The following is a 7006-nucleotide window of genomic DNA, read 5'->3' on the forward strand; positions in this document are numbered from 1 at the left end:
AAACAGTAAGTGTGGTAAGAAGGTATCAGTTCGGCACGGATCGTTTTTTGAAAAGTCGCGTTTGTCTCTTGAGACAATTATTATATCAATATTTTGCTTCACAAAGAAGATCCCGCAGTGTGTTGTCACAGATTTGGTTATGCCCTTAGCGCCGAACACCATGGTCGATTGGTATAATTTTTGTAGAGATGTAGTTGTTCCAAATCCTGTGTGCTGATAATAAGAAAATCGGTGGTCCTGGTCATATTGTTGAGATCGATGAATCTAAATTTGGGAAACGGAAGTACAACCGTGGCCGAAAGGTAGACGGATCTTGGGTGTTCGGTGGCATTGACCGGCAGACACGTGAGACCTTTTTCAAGGTGGTTCCAGACCGATCTGCCGAAACTCTGATCCCGGTGCTGCTTGATAACGTACTTCCAGAAACCACAATCATATCTGATTGCTGGAAGTCGTACAGCAAAGTCCGGGATCATTATTTTGCGCATAATGTCGTGAACCACAGCGTTAACTTTGTTAGCCCTGACGACCCGAATGTACACACGAACACTATAGAATCGCAGTGGCGTGTCCTTAAACGGAGCGCGCTACCGAGACACGGTACGCAGAAAGAACTTTACGAAAGCTATTTTTCTACGTACTGTATCCAGAAGCGGTATCTACAAGATGTTCCGTGTCCATTTCGGGCGTTCCTGAAATTAATCAAACGTATCTACCCGCTCAAAAGCCGCCCGACATCCCCCATCTCAAATTGGATTTCCCGGCCCGAAACAATAAGGCCAGGACCTTCTACCAGTGAGACACGTGATCCCTCACCCGTTCCAAAGAGGCCGAGACTGATGCCTTCTTCTACCCCTTCATGGTCGTCGGACAGCAGCGACTTTGAAATGTGAATAAGGTAAGTTGTATATTAATGTTTGTTAGCCTTAAAACTAGTGTTTGGGTTAGTTCGAAGCCAGTACCGAAGCACGTGTTCGAACAGTACTGTTTCGGTTAGTTCGAAGCCTGTACCGGAGCACGTGTTCGAACAGTAAGGCCGTGACGAACGAGGAAGGTGTTCAATGTTACAGTTATGGTGGGGAGAAATAGGCTAGTCGTGGTTTTTTGTATGTACTGTGGCTAATTCACTGTAACCTCTGTGGTTAGCGCGCGCAGCGCAATATTACCTCTTGCCAGAACATGTCTCGCCTGCCAAGAATCTTTAAAAATGCGGATAAGGCGCGTAGCGCCGTTCCGCCACGGCCTACTGTAAGCTCTGTGGTTAGCGCGCGCAGCGCAATATTACCTCTTGCAAGAACATGTCTCGCCTGCCAAGAATCTTTAAAAATGCAGATAAGGCGCGTAGCGCCGTTCCACCGCGGCCTACTGTAAGCTCTGTGGTTAGCGCGCGCAGCGCAATATTACCTCATGCCAGAACATGTCTCGCCTGCCAAGAATCTTTAAAAATGCGGATAATATAATGTCGGTTAGTGGTAGCTAGCCTAGCCTACGTCAACCTTGAATGCAGAGTAAAGGGTCGGAGCCTATGTCGGTTAGTGGTAGCCTAGTCTAGAAGTTTTACATGTAGGCTAGTCGTTCTAAAGTTTTGCAATGTAAGTGGTCTTAGCCTAGCCTAGCCTACGTCACCCTTGAATGCAGAGTAAGGGTCAAATTTTTGCATTAAGTGTCACAGTTCTGGGCCTCATAACCGGGAATTGAGAGTTACGTTCGCGTGAAAGTCGTTCGCCGCTTCCCCCACCCAAAAACCCCGGTTTCCCAATGGGTCCCCCCATTACCGTTTGATGTTTTTTAGGCTTTATTTTTACGGGGGGGTGGGGCAATTACAAAAAAGGGCAAAAAACGTTATTCTCAGATATTTTTCCCGCGAAAATCGCTCGTTCCCGGGTCTGTAGTGGCTCCAATGAATAAATAAAGGACAGAACACTACGAGCAACGTGAGGTCGGTGTGTATACAAGAATGGCAGAGAAAACGAATAAAGACAAGAAAAAGGAAAAGCTTCGTAAATTGTTAAGACAAAACAGACAGACTGATAAAGAGAAACAGAAAGAAAAAGAATACGCAAGGAAGAGGCATATCTCCCTAAAGTGGTAAGAGAGAGAGAGAGAGAGAGAGAGAGAGAGAGAGAGAGAGAGAGAGAGAGAGAGAGAGGGGGGGGGGGGGCTTCGTAAAGTGGTAAGAAGCTAAAGAGAGACTGGCGAAAGAGAGAGAGAGAGAGAGAGAGAGAGAGAGAGAGAAAGGCTTCGTAAAGTGGTAAGAACAAGCACAAATACTGGTTGACAGAGAGAGAGAGAGAGAGAGAGAGAGAGAGAGAGAGAGAGAGAGATACAAGACCAACCAACCTCCTGTTGCACTGGGTGTTAGCCAAAGTCCAGCGATGCCGAAATAAATGAAGTCTGGGCAAACTCCCAAAGTTAGAATGTTTCTTGTAAACTGTGGTGACCGTAACTGATTGGCCCCATCAATAGATCAGAAACTTCTCCCTAAAAACAAAAAATGGCCGTGACGATTGAGAAAATGCCCGGCAAGCGTCATTACTCAAGGCCAGGAGGGTTGAAGGTTAAAAGGAATTTCACGGTGGTCTCGCGTTACTGTGAGTATGTGTGTGTGTTTTTCTTATGGAGGGAAATCGCTCCACGAGAATGATGTTATATTTTAGTCTGTCAAATTTTTTTTAATTAATAATAATAATAATAAGAATAATAATAATAATAATAATTTGCAGGGAGCAGACCTTTTTTGATACGTGTTTTGTTGAAAATGTATTTCGCCGTGTTTAGTACTAGCCCCTGGGATCAAATGTATTTCAACGTGTTTATTACTAGCCCCTGGGGGTTAAATGTATTTCTCCGTGTTTAGTACTAGCCCCTGGGAGGCTAAAAGTATTTCGCCGTGTTTAGTACTAGCCCCTTGGGGTCAAATGTATTTGGCATGTTTAGTACTAAGCCCCTGGGGGGTCAAATATATTTCGCTGTGTTTAGTACTAGCACCTGGGAGGTCAAACGTACTTCGCAGTGTTAAGTACTAGCCCATATGTGATCAGATATCCCTAAGCGTGCATTTCGCTATCTGTCTGAAATTCCAGGCAGTTCGCGAAATGCCTGGTTTCGCTCTCTGCCTGTAACACACCACAAAGGACTGAACAAGCTATCGCCAATGTTTTCGCTATATCTCAAATGCACCTTGGGGGCGTGGCGAAGGAATCCTTGAGCGGATTATCAGCTCTGATAGACTCCATTTGTGTCTTCCTAAAGAACTCCGCTCTAAAAGGGAGTTGAACTATTCTTAATCATGAGTTTCGATGTATTCTGGTTCTTTTATTACTAGAACTGATATTTAAGGATCACAGTCTGGTCAAGACCCTAATACTATTCTTCTTGCATTTCAAGACGTTTTTTAACTATTTATCTATTTATTAATCTCTTCTTCCTGTATTTCACGTTATTTTTAATTCTTATCAATGAACACCTTAATAATCTTTGGGAGCTTGAATTTCAAGTCAGTGGCCCCTTTGGTGAGTTTTGTTCCACATGAATAGGTTTCATCTTCTGAATAGTAATAATAATAATAATAATAATAATAATAATAATAATAATAATAATAATAATAATAATATGACTATATGATCACATCTTCGTCTGTATTACTGAGATATTCATCTTAATCTGTCCAAGATAAATTTAGATATGACTGTCCAAATAAGGATTTAAAACAATTCAATACAGAGCGCAAAGTGAAAAATTCAATATCACATTTTGAATTCCGTAGTTATCAAGACTGACAGTTCATATTTCCTCTCTTTCCCCATCTGTTGCAATATTGGAAGTTTTCCAAACCTTCCCTTTCGCTTCCTTATTTATATATACACGGCCTTCGAAACATGTCATTGCAATGCAAGGAACTTCTTTAAGAGATTAGACTCATTTATAATCAATATATAATCAATATTCTCAACCATTTCTCACATTTTCTCTTAGGGAAAACAGGCTCTGGTTTTCTTTTTCTTTTTTTTTTTTTTTTTTTTGAGAACTGCCTTTACACGACGGTAATAATTTACATATTTCATTCTTTAAAAGAACCTCCTAAAATACAAACTGTTGAAGATACCCTAATCCTTACAACTCCCCCAGGTCCATGGCTCCCGGAGCTTTAGATGAAGAAACTTTTCTGCTTCTCAGAATGTAATAAGTGATACTAAACACAGCTGTCAAATGCCTGTGAAGGCAAGAACGAAATGAGAAAATTCTCTCCCTCTCTCTCTACATTTTCACTTTTTATATTCCCGCTTCGTCGTGGCCCTTATCTTTCCAACGTTTTTATCTCTCTCTCTCTCCCTTTCCAATTTCTATATTTCCACTTCCTCGTGACCCTTATCTCTCTCTCTCTCTCTCTCTCTCTCTCCCCATTTCCAATTTCTATATTTCCACTTCATCGTGTCCTTTCTTTCCAATTTTTCTCATATTTCTCTCTCTCTCTCTCCCTTCCAATTTCTATATTTCCACTTCATCGTGTCCCTTCTCTCTCTCTCTCTCTTTTCATTTCAAATTTTATATTTCCACTTCACCGTGTCCCTTATGCCTCCAACTTCTCATCGTACCCTTCTCCTTTACCTCGAAAGTTTACCCGTTTTTCTTTCCTTCCTCCTTTTTCTCTGCTCCCCATCTGCCATATGGCAGTTCTTTGAGTTCAAGTCTTTCCACTCCTTCATTGTTACTGGATTGTTATGTGATTTCTTAAGTGTGGCTAAAATATACCAGCTTTTCCACACTGGTCATCCTTGTGTCTTTTTTTTAACAGCTGATATAATCGTATCATTATAATCCGCATATTATTGTCGATAAAAAATAAGTCTTCTGAATAGCATGCCACTACCTCGCGCATTGACGGTAGTCCTTGTAGGGCGTCTAGACAGCTCTGCCCTCAGGATCTGTTGGCTATGGCCACGTCAGTAATGCTGGGAAGGCTTATTAAGGGAGCGCTGTCTGAGGTTGTTTGAGGTCAAGCTGCCTTGATGCCTACACGGGCTCTTGCTCATAAAGCAACCCGAGAGAGCCGTCCTAATTGAGAGTTGAAGTGAAAGTGATCAAGGCAAGGCAGAGACCCATTTCTTCCCTACTGTCCCCATTAGTTGGAGAAGAAGATATACACATAAGAGAGTCCTCGCGAAACGTAAAAGAGCCCGTGCTGGCATGAAGGCAGCTTTAGCTTCACCTCTCAAACAAGAGCGCTCCTTTAACTGGAGTCTTCCCCCTGACCCTGGCGTGACCAACCCGGCAGAGCGTGAGAAAAACGCTGTCTAGACGACCTGCAAGAGCTATCGCTTTTGGATTTCCTGACTTCACCCTTGGAGAATAACACCAGTAGCTTTTATGCACGGCATTTCTTTGCTATAATTATAGGAATCTTCACAGTATCCTTCGCCGACCATGAAACAAATATCGGACTGTTGTTTGCAGACCGAAGTAATAGAGAAAAATAATTAGGCAGATTGAAAAGAATTGGGTACTTCAAATGAATCTTAGCTAATGCAGTTATGATTTTAAATTTAGCAAGTTATAATATCACTAATACTTTAGGATGGATGCTTGGAAAGTTGTTGGTGTTATGGAGTTGTCTATATAAAAGTACGTGTAATAATAAATAATAATAATAATAATAAAATAATAATAATAATAATAATAATTTAAGCTGAATAAGAAGAGTAGGATTCAAAATATGGTGTCGTCTATATAATAGGACGTTCAATAATAATAATAATAACGACAATAATAATAATAACTTAAGCTAATAAAAAGAGTAGGCCACAAAATATGACTGAAAGCGAGTGAGGAGGAGGAAGAGGAGGAGTCCAAAACGAGAGAGAGAGAGAGAGAGAGAGAGAGAGAGAGAGAGAGAGAGAGAGAGAGAGAGCGAGAGCAGCAGCGCAAGGAGAGAATGATTGCTTGCAAGTGGGACTTGTGAACAAGGCAAGTGGTGGACTTGTGTTTTTTTTTTTTTTTTTTCTCCCGCCTGAATAATTCGCTTCGGCTGTAAGAAGTCGCCCGAAATAGCCGTGACGTCACGCCTAGAGGCCTAATGAGCCAAGATATGTTGAAGCAACGGTTTCTTGCGTTTTATTTCTTTCTCTTCCTTCTCCTGATCAGAATTTTTTTAAGTTTTTTTTTTTTCTCTTTTTTTTGGCTTTTGTTGCTTTCGTCATTAAAGGATAACAAACTGTCCTTACAATAATAAGAGCAAAATGGTGCGGTACGTTTTAACCGCAATTATCTATTGCCGTTTTTATTGTTTTCATGCTTAAATAGTGTATATTTTACACATATGTGTATATATATATATATAGATATATATATATATATATATATATATATTATATATAATACTATATATATATATACAAACACACACACACACACACACACACATATATATATATATATATATATATATATATATATATATATAGTATGTGCGTGTGCGTGTATATATACATATAATTAATATATATATATATATATATATATATATATATATATATATATATATATATTTATAGAAAAACATCCGCTTTTACCATTACAAGTGTATCTTGCCTCATTATCAGAATTAGCCCACTTGTGTGAAGCATACACGTATTATTATCATTAATATTTCCGTGAAAAATCACTTTACCATTAAACCGTTTCTCTCCATTTTTCTTTCATATTATATCTTTACCTATCGTCCGGTTGTTACAAAGTAATCGCACTTTATCGATATTGGCATTGATAAGAATGCTCTCATTATATAACCATTTGTTTCTTGGAGTCTCACAAATAAGTATTGACTCCGATTAAGTGTAAATACATATTTTAATCACCGTAATTGTATAAACTGTTCTATCCGAAAATTCTTCAACGGATCTCAGAAATGGACGACATCAAAGAGCAGAACAAGAATTTAGGCCAAGCGCTGGGACCTATAAGGTCATTCAGCGCTGAAACGGAAACTGGCTGTATAAAGGTTTGCAAG

This window comes from Macrobrachium nipponense, chromosome 3 (assembly GCF_015104395.2).
Source record: "Macrobrachium nipponense isolate FS-2020 chromosome 3, ASM1510439v2, whole genome shotgun sequence".
In the NCBI taxonomy this organism is placed as follows: domain Eukaryota; kingdom Metazoa; phylum Arthropoda; class Malacostraca; order Decapoda; family Palaemonidae; genus Macrobrachium; species Macrobrachium nipponense.